Consider the following 17244-nt stretch of genomic DNA (forward strand, 5'->3'; position numbering starts at 1 on the left):
CTTCTAAAATAACAATAATGATAATGATATTAAAAACCCCTTTTATAGGTGGAGTTCTTTTCAGTTGCAAAGCACTTTCATATCCATTATCACATTTTAACCCCTCCCAACAACCCTGTGGAACAGATCTTATTACCTTCGGGTTGAAGAAATTGGACTCAAAAAAGGGGACTTGACTAAAGTTACACCAGAGATTAGAAACAAAACAGATGTTAAAATTAACCCTCCCCAGGCAGCACTTTTTCTACTACATGGCACCTACATTTGAATGGATTTCTTTTTTAAAGAAACAAGAATAATACAGCCAAAATAGCTTAGGTTTAGATTGGCACAGGTCTCAACTTTGTAAAAAGCATCCTACTTCTAAAATGGATTCTTGTTAACCTTGCTTCAGAACAGGTATCCTGTTGCCTTTAAATCACAGAGAGCTGGGTTACAAGTGATCTCAGATCTCATTGATCCCTTCACGCCGTCAGGTATTTACTCACCTCTTGCTTCACTGGCCAGTGCATGCACAGCCCTGGGGAGGGGCCAGGACACAGTGATGTGTTTGTCCTCAAGGATCCCAGCTGGGCAACAGCACGGGACATGAAACGAACAAGGTGGAACTGGATGAGCAACATCTGCAAGTCAAACAAGTCACGGCTAGGTTAGGAAGACTGCCAGCTTCCGGTGGGGGGTCCAGGGACAGCTTCACAGCATTAAAAACAGGGTGAATTCAACCATGAGGAGAAAAAAAATCAAGGAGAGAGGGCCTTGAAGAAGCAAAAGCAGAGTCCGCTTGCCCTGTGGGCAAGAGAGAAGTCAGGTTTTCTGAAGTACAATTGGCCACCATCCCCACAGGCTCCACAGTGAACCAACTGCCAATCGAAAGTATTAAAAAATTCCAGAACGTTCCAGAAAGCAAAACTTGACTTTGCCACACTGGCAACTATTTACACAGCATTGACATGGTATCGGGTGTTAGAAATAACCTAGAGAGGATTTAAAGTAGAGGTGAGGATGCTCCTAGGTTACAAGCAAATGCTGCAAATTTTATATAAAGGACTTGAGTGTAAGCAGATTCCAGAATTTCAGGGGGTCCTGGAACCAACTCCCTGCATATGCCAAGAGACATCTGGATACAGGGTATAGTGGTACAGAAGGTCGGAGCCAGACAGCAGAGGGCCTTGAATGCCAGGTTCATTTACAGATAAGGAAACCAAGGCCCAGAGAGGTGGGACTCTCCTCTCTCATACATTTCTGAAATGGCATCGGCCAATATCTTCTCAGCTAGCAAGGAAAACCAATGTCCTGACTAACAAAAACTGAAACACTTCCTGGCTATTGTCTCCCTAAACACCACACTGTCAAAAGACCGAAAATACTATGCCACACAGGCTCACCCACGAGGTTTTAGAAAATTTTTGGACGGGAGGCAGTTACAAGGGTGCTTCTTCTGGCTACCTGCAGTTGACCATGGCACCTCATCCCACACTGAGCCTCCTCACCTCCTTCTGCTTCTCCCAGCCTGCATGGATTAAGCACTTCGTTGGCACTGTCGCACTCGCTGCTTCGCATCTCCCGTGATTACCCAAGCTCCTGCTCCAAGCCTGGGGCCAACAATTACTGCAGGCCAAAACATGGTATAAGTAATCTGTTTGCCTACAACCGGCTAAAAGAAATGCTCTTCTCTTGTGAACACACAAGCATGCATGCCTTTTCATGATGCTGTTGAGCAAGGCAATTTGAAATCAGTGAAGGAGTGAGGTGGAGTGGAAAGAACAGAGGCTAGGCATCTAGGGCGTCGGAAGACCTGGTCTAGCCCTGTCTTTATTAGACACTGGTTTGCTCTGTGATCTTGATCAAGTAACTTCTCTTCTTTCTGAACTTGTTTAGAGAGAATAATATCTAGTTGCCCAGCACATGCTAATAGGTTTTTTGTATTCAATGGCTTAACAGATGTGAAAGTTGCCTATAAGCTATAAATTGCTAAACAAACTGGGCCCTTGTTATAATTACCATTATTCATCTTATTATTTATAGGTTCAGTGTTAACCATAAAAGGGACCTCAAAGATCACCTATTCTGAGAGTTCCCGTTGTGGCGCAGTGGTTAACAAATCCGACTAGGAACCATGAGGTTGCAGGTTCGATCCCTGGCCTTGCTCAGTGGGTTAATGATCTGGTGTTGCCATGAGCTGTGGTGTAGGTCACAGACACGACTCAGATCCCGCGTTGCTGTGGCTCTGGCATAGGCTGGCGGCCACAGCTCCAATCAGACCCCTAGCCTGGGAACCTCCCATATGCAGCAGGAGCGGCCCAAGAAATTAAAAAAAAAAAAAAAAAAAAAAAAAAAATCACCCGTTCTAAGTCTTTTGTTTTCTAAAGGAGGAAACAAGTCTAGAGAAAGGTGAAGTGACATGTTTAAGGTCACGGAAATTAACATCAAGGATGAAACTAAAGTCATGACTCCAAACCCAGAGGTCATAGTACTAGAACCAAAGGCTGTAGTATCAAGTAACCTTCCAAACAAGGCTCGTGTGGGATCTAGTCTTTTTTAAATGATATTTCTATATTTCTGCTTTTTTTTTTTTTTTTAGGGCCACACCTATGGCATATGGAAGTTCCCAGGCTAGGGGTCAAATCAGAGCTACAGCCATAGCCACAGCCATGCAGGATCTGAGCCACACCTACAACTTACAACACAGCTCACGGCAATGCTTGGATCCTTAACTCACTGGGCAAGGCCAAGGACCGAACCTACATCCTTGTGGATGCTAGTCAGATTCGTTACTGCTGAGCCACAAAGGGAAATCCCTTAAATGATATTTTATGTACTGATCCAGAACATGGTAAGGAAAGCTATTCACACCATCTACACTTAAATGAAAGAAAGGAGGCCCAAAGATCAAATGATTTGGCCAAGTGGCAACAAGAGGAGATGAGTAAGAAGGAAACAGCAGAAAGTCAGCCTCTCCCTGGAGATGAACCTGCCAAATCAGACAGTATCACCAAATTCCTCAAACAGCTACATTCTACTGCTGTTTCCAATCACCATGGCTCTCCTCCTCAGAAGCCTACACAGTATATATTCATATACATTGACCTAAAAATTATCATTTGAAGAATTCCATGACCCCCACTTGCAGTAACTGGAGTCAGGCAGATGCAAGAGTGCCAATTCTGCACAACTCTGTCACCTTCTCACCCAGACTTGTTCTGATGACTCTGGCAAAAGCTCATTTCCTGGGAACTCCGTGCAAACAGTCTTCTTGGCTTAACCTTGCCTCCCTCCCCGCTATGACATCACATGTAATTTTGGTCCTTGGAACAGAAGAGTCACTTCAGTACAAACTTTAATTTCCCTATTGAAAACCTTTGGGGCCAGATGTTTTTCAAGAATTCATACTCATTTTGATTTCAGAGAGACAGTTTGGGACCTTTCTTAATATACTGCAAATACCCCAGCAGGATCGGGGGTAGCATCTCCTAATCAAATGCTTTACCATCTCTTCAACCAAACATCTGAATGTTCTCATTAAGTGGGAAAAGACTCTAAAACAGCCTTGCATTTTGACAGGTCAGGTTTTGCCACCACCTGAGTTTGCTGCACATTTACAGAAAAAACAACTAGATTTTAAACCTTTCTTGATTTTGGAACTGCAGATAAGGGATATGTATAAATTTTTCAGCCTGTACACTATTCATTCCAGCCAACTAACATTGACATTTCTGTTTGTCTCTCTAAGAGCATCACCAGTATTAGTGGTTTTATGCAGGGTGATCTTTCCTGTGGACGTTTTCTCCCTTCCTAGGAAACATCACAGAAAATAAAATAGATGTTAAGGTGCCATTCCTGATAGATAGACACTTTTGCCTCCTCTTTCATGAACAGTATCTTTGGTGTTGGCAGTGAGAGCAAGTACCTACCTTCATCTACATTATTAGTGTGACCATGTGACAGAAAGACGGAGGCTGAGGACTAGTGTAAAGATGATTCTGCTATAGACTGATTATGTCCCTCCAAAATTCCTATGTTGAAGCCCTAACCCCAATGTAACTGTATGGAGATACAGTCTCTAAGGAGGTCATTAGGTGAGCTGTGCTTATAAGCGGTGGCGTCCTAGACAATGGGATTCACGTCCTTTTCTTTTTTGGTTTTTTTTTTTTTTTTTTTTTTTGTCTTTTTGCCTTTTTCTGGGGCTGCTCCTGTGGCATATGGAGGTTCCCAGGCTAGGGGTCTAATCGGAGCCATAGCCACTGGCCTACACCAGAGCCACAGCAACTTGGGATCCCAGCCCGTGTCTGCAACCTACACCACAGCTCACAGCAATGCCAGATCCTTAACCCACTGAGCAAGGGTAGGGATTGAACCTACAACCTCACGGTTCCTAGTCGGATTTGTTAACCACTGTGCCACGACGGGAACTCCTTCAAGTCCTTGTTAGAACAGACACCAGAACTCTCTCACTTGTGCTCTTTTTCTCTTCACCCTGCCCTCCATCTCTTAACAATGTCGGGACACAGCAAGAAGGTGGCTATCTGCCTGCAAGCCAGAAAGAAAGTTCTTACCAGGAACCAGATTCACTGGCATTTTGATTTTGGACTTCCCAGCCTCTATGACTCTAAGGAATAAATATCTATTGCTCAAGCCACCCAGACTGTGGAATTTTGTTATGGCAATCGGGACTAATATAAGCACTGTTAACAGTTCTGCTTGTCATACTGAGTATCTTCTTCTTATGCCTTACACACGGTCATGAGTTTTATTCATAGTAATTTTGTTTGGGGCCTACAGTACAAGGACTTACTATTTGTAGAGCGTATTCTTGAACACTGAGCTTATTTGGGAAGATCTAAATTCTAGACTTGGCTCTGCCACCAACTACATGTGTGACTCTGGACAGAGTCACTTCCTTTCTCAGAGGCTCAGAGGGTTATGCACTGGATAATCTTGGAGTTTCCTGCCTGCAATGACATTCTAAGATCCTGAAAATTTAACCACACCCAGTCTCCACTTCCCAGCAATGCTTTTTGGCAAAGTCCGGAAACAACTCACGAATCATTATGCCATCCCTCTCCTCACGCCAACCCCAAGACCATTTTGATGGTTCTCACACTTACCTCTAGGGTGTTAGTAAGATCGATGGAGCTGTTTGTGTTTCTCAAATAGAAAAACTTCTCATGAGTGTCCTTGCGAGCTTGATTGTGGTTAGAGCTGCTCTACGAATTGCTGATGACCTGCACTTCTGAGAGATGCTGAGGTAAATGTAAATTACAGCAGGGTCAGTTTGGGGATAGAAGCAATTCTTCCCAAGAAGCCCAGCTGGCAAAGGCCCATCAGGTGAGGAGGCAACGATCAGAGAAATACCCTCTACATCTATGAACTTCTTTCCCAGCAGAGGCCAGGTCAAGGAAGGAGACCCAAAGACATGGAAGTGACTTCTTCCACCAAAAGAGTTTTGTTCTGCTTTGCTTTTCCCCTTGCTTCTGGCCAGAGATGCCTAATGCTGTGATTGCCCCTATGAGGCAGGCAGATAAAGGATCACTTCCTATGCCCACCCATCACTTCTTCATTTTTTCCCTAAGTAAGGTCTTCCATTCTGACGTTCAGTTCTTCCCCCTTCTCCACCAAAGCCTTTACCCTCAGGTCTTACTGCACTGTCATCTCTCTTCTCCTTGTCCCAACACAGTAAAGGGCCAATAACCCCATAAGAGGAAACGCTTAATTTTACCCCCGAATTGGTGCTCAAGCTGCAGTACGGATGATGTACTGTAATTGGCGTGACCTGCACCATCTTCGAGTTATATTACTTTGTCCTACAAGCATTTACAAAAGTGTTTTTGCCACATTCTGGCTGTGAATCAGAATCACTTGAAAATATTGTTTAAAAGCACAGATTCCCAGGCCAAACTGCAGATATCCCGAACCAGAACTTGTAAGAGGGTGCCCTAAAATCTGCATTTTAAGACGCTTCCCAGTACTTCCTAGGCAACTGGCCTAATATTAGTCCTTTGGGAAAAATTAATATTGGTTTCTTAATACAGAAGCAAAGAGCTCGTGTCTTTATCTTAATGTTAGCATTAATTCTAAATCTTTGCTGCACATAACAAAAATGTAATTCTAGCTAGTTTCACCAGAAAAGGGAGATTTATTGCAAGGACAATGGAGTGGATCATGAAACATCAAAAACGAACACAGTCAGGTAGAGAACCAAGTCAGAACTCTCTGTCTCACATCTTGAGTGCCTTCTGAATATCTACTTGGTTTTACCACCTCACCTCAGATGGACTTCCTCCTCTCCTCAGTGGCAGAATCTGACTGCCATCATTTCCAAAGTGCTGTGTGTTTTAGTCCATACACACAGATAACTTTCTCTTTGAGAAGTCCAAATTCTCAGGGAGACCATTTGAACTGGCCCAGGAGGCATCAGGTTCCGTTCTCCCTAAAGTGAACACACACAACACATAATATGCATTCATTGTTGGGAACTGTGACAGAGTCTATTAACAAATTTCTCTATCTCTCACTCTTGCATCAGGTGGTTTCTTTGGTTGGAGTAAAATTGACACGGATGCTCTCTTAGGGACTCTATGGTGAGAGATTGATGGGTAGCAACAATTCTCAGAAAACGGCAACATTCCTATAAAGGACAGTTGGAGGAAAAAGTGCTGGGTAAGCAAAATAACGGGCTCACGTGCCAATATATCTCTTAGTGCTCATCATGGTGCTTTGCTCTTAATAAATGCCTCATAAATATTCATTTATTAGAGCACTGGGCCAGAAGTAATAATAAAATCTGATTTCAAGTGCCAGTACTGACACTGACTAGCTATGTAAACAACAACTCTAAATCAGCTTCTTCAGCTCAAGAGTGAAAACAGCTGTATGGTTATTTGGTGGGCAGAAAAATTGAAAATTATACACACATACTTTTACAAGTATTGTATACCACAAACAACTCTAAAAAGTACGATCAATGATCTTGAGTATGCTTAGATTGAAACCTTCCCATTAATTATTAAAGACTCACGTTTTGTTTTGTTTTGTTTGCTTTTTAGGGCTGCACCCACAGCATATGGAGATTCTCAGGCTAGGGAGCCAATCAAAGCTAAAGCTCTGGCCTACACCACAGCCATAGCAACACAGGATCTGAGCCCCGTCTGTGACCAACCCCACAGCTCACGGCAATACCGGATCCTTAACTCACTGAGCGAGGCCAGGGATTGAACCTGCAACCTCATGGTTCCTAGTCAGATTCGTTTCTGCTGTGCCACAAGGGGAACTCCAGACTCATGTTCTTGACTGAAGAAGTTTACTTACTGATGGGAATGCAAACAGAAACAAAGTCTACTTTGGGAGTTCCCGTTGTGATGAAGTGGTTAACAAATCTGACTAGGAACCATGAGGTTGTGGGTTCAATCCCTGGCCTTGCTCAGTGGGTTAAGGATCCAGCATTGCCGTGAGCTGTGGTGTAGGTTGCAGATCAGCTCCGATCTGGCGTTGCTGTGGCTCTGGCATAGGCTGGCGTCTACAGCTCTGATTCAACCCCTAGCCTAGGAACCTCCATATGCCGCAAGAGCGACCCAAGAAATGGCAAAAAAGACAAAAAAAAAAAAAAAAAAAAAAAAAAAAAAAAGTCCACTTTGGTGGAAGTTTTCCCTTTTATCAAAGCTATTTACAGTTTCAATATCATACTCTGATAGAGTCTACTTCCAGAGCAGCACTGGACACCAACTCCATGCCCAGCAGCATCCTGAGCTTTTCACACACATTGTTTCATTTCATATGGACAATCCTTTGATTTAGGTACAAGCTGTATCTCCCTTTTACACAGAAGGAAGCGGAGTCTTAGAAAGATGTGGGTAACTTGCCCAAGGAACACACAGATAATAATAAGTGGTAGATTCAAACTAAAGTCTCACAATAAAATGAGTGTGCTTAAATGTGTCCTTAAAATGTTATGGAAATTTCTACATCATCCAGAAACACATTATTGTTAAGGGTCTCCCTATAACTCACTTTAAAACATGACTAATTCAATAGTATCATTAGAGCCAAGGCTTTTAAAATAAAACACATTTCATCCTCAAGGCTGAAGCTGTAAATGTTCTCTACTGAATTATTCCCTGAACCTGATTCTGATGTATTTTTAATTGAAAAACATTGTGCTAAGACTAAATGCAAAGAAAGTAAATGGCAAAATCTGTTTGTAAGCCAGATATAAAATGCAGGATGACTCCTAAAAAGCCTATCAAGATTCAACTTGTAAACCACCAAAAATAAATCAATTAAATTTTGATCTTAATTTATGTCACTATTAGCTATTTTGTCCTCTGGCCTAGCTCTTCTCTCTCTCAGTCTTTTCTCTTTCATAAGTAGAATTTCAATCCAGATTTTCAAACAAAATCTGTGTCCTCTGACAGTCTATAAACATTATATAATGATTGTATGAATCATAAAATCATTGAATCATAGAATATTAGAACCAGGGTGAACTTAGTGATTATCTGGTATAAACCACTCAGTTTATAAAAAAACAAACTGAGACCAAGAGAAAAAGGTTATATGGCAAGTTTGTATTCATCTATCCACAGATAATTCCACAGAGAACACTGATCAAGAAGTTAAAAAAGTCACATTGCTAATTACTGTAAAGCAATTCCCCATTCTTACCTCAGTTTATCCACCTGGAAAAGATGACAAGAATGCATTAGATGATCTCTAAGAGAACTTCTACCTCTAAGGTATTTTTCCTCAGTTTTTCTCACCCATAAAGCAATATGTAACTATATTTCACATATACTCATATATCTGTATTTCTTCTTACACTTGGGTATTCATATCCACCACTCCTTGTTAATTCAGTATTCAAAATTATGAACGTACTGATAGAGAATTATTGATAAACCAGTTTTCATACTTTTCAGCTTCAAATTCAAGAGACTGTTCTGAAGAGACCATGGATATCACATAATTTTCTGAGAACATAGAATTTCAGTCTCGTTCCATCAGACACTGTTGATAATCCCAATACAAGGCAATAAAAGGAAGTTGTGTCAATTTTTATTTGGCATAAGTGATCAGATCCCAATGGGCTAAAGCAAAATGAGAATATATTGGAAAAATACATAAGTATCTTAACAAAATAGTTGAACAGCAAAGCCGCAAGTGGCTTCAGGAATAACTATAAGCAAGGATGTGAGATTCTTCAGGATGTCCTCCACCTCTCTTCACTGCTTGTCTTGAAAATGGCTTCGTTCTTCTCTTGCAATAGATCAACTTTCCCCACACTTCGGAAGACCATTTGCCAACACCAATCATGTTCCATATGCTGATCTTTTAGCCCACAGAGACCCTGAGCCTACTCTTAGCCTGAAGGTCAAACATGTCAAAGGTAAGTGACTCAGATCTGCCTCAGCATTTCCACCCCTGAGCCAAACAACTGGGGTCAGTGATTAGGATCACAGGCATTAGGATTAGGAGTCCTTTAAGCAAATTGATGAGAAAAATGGAGGTTACAGAAAGGAGTCTTTAGACGACCATCCCTAGGTTTCTGCTCCAAAAATAAAGTTCTGGCTTCCAAAAGTACAAGGCTGATAATTCAAATAAAGGGAAAATAATTTTCTGATGTGTTTGGAGTAACACATCAGAAAGATAACAGGGAGCTCGAGATTATACTGCCATGGCGGGGGGGGGAGAGGAAATAAATGGCCTGGTTTGAAGTTCAACTCTAAAAACATTCTTACTCATATTTTAAACTGCCAATAGGCTATGGAGATTGCAATTAATTCAACCTTCTCTAAACAAAACACTGTTGAAGTTCCCATTGTGCCACAGTGGAAATGAATCCGACTAGTATCCATAAGGATTCAGGTTCGATCCCTGACCTCGCTCAGTGGGTCAGGGATCTGGTGTTGCCATGAGCTATATAGTGCAGGTCGCAGGTGGCTCAGATCCCACACTGCTTGACAAAAACAAAACAAAACAAAACAAACTAGGAGACCAACACTATTTCCTTTGGGCCTAGACTCAAATCAATATTGTTCTCCTAGGCACTGAGTGATGAAGACGGAAGTTCCTGAGACTATGAAGAGGGAGATTCATGGGAATACTTAACAATTGTTTTGAATTATCATAAACCAAACATGAAATTTGTTTTACTTTCCTGGAAATGCAATAAATCCACTAAAGATATTATGGGTATGAGTTTTTTCCTCCCAATTTTTTAGGGTAGTTGTTGGTTCACAGCAAAATTGAGAAAAAGGTACACAGATATCCACACATTCCCTGCCTTCCCCCAATTATCAACTTTCCCCACCATAGTGATATATTTGCTACTGTTATTGAACCTTAGTGTTCACTCTTGGTATTGTATGTATCCATCATTATAGTATCCACACTGCCATTAAAAGCCTCTGTGCTCTGCTCATTCATTCCTCTCTCCTGTTAACCCCTGCCAACCACTATCTCCAAAGTTTTTATTGTCTCCATAATTTTGTCTTTCTTAAATGTCTTATAGTTGGAATTATACAGCACATATCCTTTTCAGATTGTCTTCTTTCACTTAGCAACATGCATTTAAGTTTCCTCCATGTCTGTTTATGGCTTGGTAGCTCATTTCTTTTTAGCACTGAATGATATTCCATCATCTGGATGTACCACAGTTCATTAATCTATTCACCAGCTCAAAGACAGCTTGGTGGCTTCCAAATTTTGGCAATTATACATAAAACTACTGTAAATATCCATATCCAGGTTGTGTGTGTATATAAGTATCAAAGGGTGTGATTGCTCAATCACATGGTAAGAGTATATTTAGCTTACAAGAAACCATCTAACCCTCTTCCAAAACAGGTACACCATTTTGCACTCGCACAAGCAATGAATGAGAATTTCCGTTGATCCCTATCTTTGACAGTATTTTTCAGTGTTACGGATTTTGGTCATTCTAATAATTATGTAGTGGTAGCTCACTGTTGTTTTAATTTGCATTAGACAAAACAAAAACAACAACAACAACAAAAACACAACAGTGGCACAGAATAGAGACTCCAGAAATAAACCCACAAAAATATAGTCAACTGATCTCTGACACAGGAGTAAAGGCAATACTGTGGAGCAAAGATAGTCTTTCAACAATGGTGTTGAAACAACTGGGCTTTCACATGCAAAAAATGAGTCTAGACATTATATCCTTCAGGAACAGTAACTCAAAATGGGACCACTGACCTAAATGTTAAATGCAAAACTGAAACAATCCCAAAAGACAACATAGGAGAAAATCCAAATGGCCTTGAGTTTTTTAGTATGGCACAAAGGCATTATCTGTGAAAGAAAGAGTCGGTAGGCTAAATTTATTAAAATGAAAAATTACTACTCTGTGCAAGACACTGTCAAAAGAATGAAGAGACAAGCCACAAACTGGGAGAACATATTTGCAAATGACATATCTGATAAAGGATTGTTATTCAAAATATACAAAGAATTTTAAAACTTAACAATAAGAAAACAAACTGATTAAAAAATGGGCCAAAGATCTCATCATACAGCATCAAAGAAGATATACAAATGATAAACACACATATGAAAAAATGTTCCACATTAAATGTAATCAAACTTTTTATTAAAAAGAAAGTATTAGCTTGTTTCATTTTCAACAATTGGTTGAGATGATTATTAGACATCTTAGCAACACCTGTAACGAATTAATATTCCCTATTATGTTTTAATCTGCTAGAGACATTTTATTGTAAAATGACTATTTATTGGGACTAGCACCTCAGGTGTGACTTTATTCTAAGAATATAGTTTTGGTACTGGTTTAGTTAATTAAGGAAAATTGGTGAGGTCATAGCAGGTTATCATAGTTTTTGAGCATGCACAACCTCCTATGGTAAACAGTTCACAATTTTAAATAAATAGTTTTCTACAAATATTTTTAATCCATTTAATTATAATAAATACAAAATGTATAAGCCAACTACTGTTGGAACTATTAAAACTTAACAATGTAAGACAGGTTCTCTGTCCCTTTTAGTAAACTAATTGAGAAATAGACTCTTTTTTTAATGACTAGATTCAGTTAAGTATAGATTTACTTTAATTTTGTGATAAATGATGATATGTCAACATTTACCAACCTTTCCCTTTGTCTATTTAAACAAAGCTAGTAATTACTCCACCTCCCCTTCTCAGAAGCACTTGTGTCAACAGCTTATCAAGACCTCAGGTTTCCTGATTTAAAAAAGAAACCTTATAGACTCAGCAATTTCCTTTTAATCCAGGCTAACTCAAATTATATTTTAAGATTTATGATTTTTTTTTTTTTTTTTTTGCTTTTAGCACCATACCTGCGCCACATGGAAGTTTCCAGGCTACGGGTCAAATCGGAGCTACAGCTGCCAGCCTATGCCACAGCCACAGCAATGCAGGATCTGAGCCTCATCTGCAACCTACACCACAGCTCACAGCAGTGCTGGATCCTTAACCCACTGAGCGAGGCCAAGGATTGAACCCACATCCTCATGGATCCTAGTCAGGTTTGTTAACCACTGAGCCACAAAGGGAACACCCGAGTTATGATCATTTATTTCCACAGAACTTTATAATTTCATCAGAACTACAAAATGACAGAAATTTTTGAGAACATACTACTCATATCCCTTAATTTTATAGGTAAGAAAAATGGAACAAGTAAGCCAAAAATCAGAGCAACTTAGCACCAGAGTTAAGACTTGGGAATTTAGGACTCTCCTGATTCCCAGACCAGTGCATCTGACCTGCCCAGACTTCTTTAAAGTCATGTTTCATTAGCAAAATAGAGCTGATAGGGATAAGCAACCATCGTTTTCATCAGAATATACTAGGTTCATTTGGTTGCTAGATTTTTAAGAGATATAAGCTCTGTCCTCAAAGAGAATGTAATCCTAAAGAAGAGTTCAGGTAGATATATATGAAAGATAAAACAAAAAAATGCAATTTATCCCTACTGATTTATATTAACACATGGAAACACTAGTACACCTATCTAAAACAAATACAGTCCTCAAAAATATACTTACATAAGCACCCCTGCCTATTTCTAACCCTTCTTAAAACTTGAAAATTCTTTTAATAAATACCATACAGAAAAAAGGACAGATACACGGGACAGAGTTTAGAAGGGGAAAGACACAAGCAACCACTAGTTCTGAGAACCTAGAAAAGACAGAGCTAGATCACAGGTATTAGAAAATATTATGATGTCCTACAATAGGGGACACTGTGGAAGAAAAGACATGACAGCGTACCTTTAGCACATCTCATATGTTATTTGACCCATATTTATAAAAAATCATTTAAAAATGCTTTCCTAGAGCTCCTGTCGTGGCACAGGGGAAATGAATCCGACTTGGAACCATGAGGTTGCGGGTTCGATCCCTGGCCTTGCTCAGTGGGGTAAGGATACGGCATTGCTATGAGCTGGGGTGTAGGTCTCAGACGCCAGATCCAGGATAGCTGTGGCTGTGGCGGAGGCTAGCAGCTACAGCTTTGATTAGATCCCTAGTGCGGCCCTAGAAAATAAACAACAAAAAAATTCATAAAAGATCATACCAGCCCATTAGGAGAAGAAGACACTCAGAAAGATTCCCATCACATGCAATCTGGGTAATAAGCAATACCTAAAACACTAAAATTGTAGCAACTTTCTGATCTTTGGCATAAGCCAGGTCTAAAGAGTTAAATCATAAGACCTAAAGACAGTTCTCAAGGAAACCAAAGAAAGGTCAAGATAAGCATCCTAACTAGTCTCAGAGACTTAGATCGTGTTTTCTTCCGTGTGTGTGTGTGTGTGTGTGTGTGTGTGGTTGTGCACACCTTGGTAACTCATACTGATAACATTTATATGGCACATTAAAGAAAACTGAGTTATTTTGGAGATTCTCTAGAAGATTTGGTTAAAGTGGTTAGATTTTCTTTTTAGCGTATAATAAAATCCTATTAAAGAAAATATTAAATTTGATAAAATTTATAAATATTTTCAAAAATTTGAAGAGAAAAGTGAAATTTTGTCAATGACAAAATTTGTCAATAATATTTTTAATTCATGTTTTATACATGAAGTGGCTAATTCCTGACAACTTGATGATGAGCTCTTCAAATTCTTGATTATCATTGTTGATAAGAAACCATTTGCAAAAGTAGATGATAAAAAATTTATAGCCATTGTGTTTTTATCTTACAACCATCTAAATATTTAAAGCTATTGAAATTACATTTAAAGAATCTAACAACTTTTCCTCAACTTTCATCAAGAGACACAGTGGTGAATTTTCACGTGACTTGTAAGTGCAATAAATTTTGTTCACATCAAGTGTTGAAAAATAATGCTGGAGTTCCCATCATGGCACAGCAGAAATGAATCTGACTAGGAACCATGAGGTTGTGGGTTCGATCCCTGGCCTCTCTCAGTGGGTTAAGGATCTGGCATTGCTGTAAGCTTTGGTGCAGGTTACAGATGCAGCTTGGATCTGGCGTGGCTGTGGCTGTGGCGTAGGCTGGCAGCTGTAGCTCCAATTGGACCCCTAGCCTGGGAACCTCTGTATGCCACAGGTGCAGTCCTAAAAAGCAAATAAATAAAAAATAAAATTAATAATAATAATAATTATAATGCTAATGCTTTAATTTACATTGCATTGTTAGTACAGTTTCCCTGGAGGTCATTTGAACTCCACTGATAGGATACATCTGCTACAAAGTGACCAGATAGCTCAGGTTTGAAAAGTGTACCACCAGCAGCCCACAGTCAGCCCCCCACCAGCATTTACCGGCTTCACCTTGGGCTACATCAGCAATGTTTTTTAGTCAACTGGAACAGGAACTCCTGCATCATTGCATATCTTTTCCAGAATGGTCAGCCACACTCTATAGATGGCAGCTGAGATAGAAATCTGGATAAAAAGCATTTCCTGCACACTTGGGGTTGCTTGTCAGAGCAGAGAATGCCAATTTTCATTCCTCAAGTTTATGGGTGCCATGGGGCTTACCCTCAAATTCTTCTCCAATCACGTACCCTTTTAGGAGCCTCACGTGAGGCCCTTTATGTCTTGGGAAACTGGCTTAAGAGCCTTAGTGGCTACCTGCATTAAACCCCTCCCAGTATGCTGGTTGGAAAGCTCTGCTTTTGAGGACAATTTGCATGTCTCCATAACTTTCTTTCACAGGTTTCGACGTTCTCAAATTTTTTTAGGCAAGAGCTAAAGAACAAGAAATTTAGGACTAGCAACTTTCACAAATGTCTTCGTTTTCATATAATCGATTGATGACTTCATCCATCTGTTTATTTGATAGCTCCTGACCAAGTGCTTATTCTGTCCAGGCACTACCATTAGTCTAAACATTGTTTCAGATGGAACTAAGGAGAGGTTCTGGGCACCTTTGCTTAAGCACAAGGAGTCTGGAATCTCAATTCTAGACTAAAGCAATGTACTACCCCATCCCACAGCACAAATATCAAACTAATTAGTGATGACTCACAATCACTTTTCACAGCATGTGTGTTATCTCTCCACTAGTTGATCTGTAAGACCTATATTTGTCTGGATATGTCTTATATAGAAATACTAAGCGAAAGTAAGCACCCAAGTGTCAAGACATCTTAAAAACTTGGATCTTTTAATATGTAAGCCCTAGAATTCTGTCATGTCTAGACCTCACAAAGAGATGCCGCAAGGGGAATAATGAACAAAGGTTGTATGATGAGTTGATATATTTTATCTTTCCTGGTAAAGTCCCTCCTCCCCACCCCCCTGCCCTGGCCTTGCAACGCTGTGGCCAAGGGAGGGTTCACGGAGCCTATTTCCCCTGTGGCTTTCAGGCTTCAACCAAATAATAAAGCCTCCCAATTTTCCACAAACCAAGCTGGTCTTCATTCTCTTAAGAACCCCAAAGATCCATAAAATATTGATGAACGGGGTTCCTGGATCTTATCTTCAGTGTATATTAATAGAGATGATATGCTTTTGAGGGCTGCTGCACAGACGGCAAAGTTGACTGTTTTGTCATGCCCATTTCCTCACATAGACATTATGTTACAGCTCAATGGAACAGCTCACCACTGCCCAGATGTGCAGTATATACTTTACCCTCTCCCTGTTCTGTCTCTTACTACTCATTCTCTAAGACCTGGGATCAATGTCGGCCACATGGGAGGCCCTCCTCACCACCACCCCTAAAGTCACTGTTCTTGAATTCCTACAGCACTTTGTGCATTTCTTCAAGCCACTTAACACACTGGACTCATTGGTGTATGTGTCTTAATACGACACTGAGCAGAGAATTCCTTAGTATGCCCTCCCAGGTCAAGGTGCAAATGTACACATTACCTTCTCTACTTAACTGCCATAGACACAGCTTGGATTTCTAGCCAAGCTACAGTTCTGCCTCCAGAGCACACTCATATATATTTTCTTGCTCCTGACACTTTTCTACCCTTATCATCTGGTTTTCCTCTCAAGCTGGGGCTTCCCCACAGGCCCAGGACTCCTTCCCTCTCCTCCAGTAAGTGCCAAGAAGATGGCAACTGCTACTCTGCTGCCCCCTAGAGGACCTTGGCCATCATAGATAGGCTTTGTCCTGGTGATAACAGTAAACTTTGAAGGAAGCATCCAAACTACTGCTGAATCTATGAGAAAAATGTTTATCTCTGTGTACAAGTGCAAGCAGTAGAACAGTAAGCTAAACCTCAGGGTTGAAATTGTCTTCCATAATATGGAGTTATTCTCTTAGCATCTCAGACTCCTGAGATTAATTGATGTCAGTTAGGCTTCCTATCTAAACACTTTCAAATAATTCCTCCAAAACGTTTGACACCAGAAGACGTATAAATGATAAAAAACAAAAGATTAGTCTTTCAGCCTTCTTTTTTTTTTTTTTTGGGGGGGGGTCTTTTTTGCTATTTCTTGGGCCGCTCCCACGGCATATGGAGGTTCCCAGGCTAGGGGTCGAATCGGAGCTGTAGCCACCGGCCTATGCCAGAGCCACAGCAACGCAGGATCCGAGCCGCGTCTGCAACCTACACCACAGCTCACGGCAACGCCGGATCGTTAACCCACTGAGCAAGGGCAGGGACCGAACCCGCAACCTCATAATTCCTAGTCGGATTCGTTAACCACTGTGCCACGACGGGAACTCCTTTCAGCCTTCTTAAGACTTCAGTTTCTTCTATTCCTATTAGCCCTCCTCCCCCTAAAAAAAGCACAATAAAGTTACATGAAAGGC

Source organism: Sus scrofa, chromosome 13, assembly GCF_000003025.6.
Source record: "Sus scrofa isolate TJ Tabasco breed Duroc chromosome 13, Sscrofa11.1, whole genome shotgun sequence".
NCBI lineage: Eukaryota > Metazoa > Chordata > Mammalia > Artiodactyla > Suidae > Sus > Sus scrofa.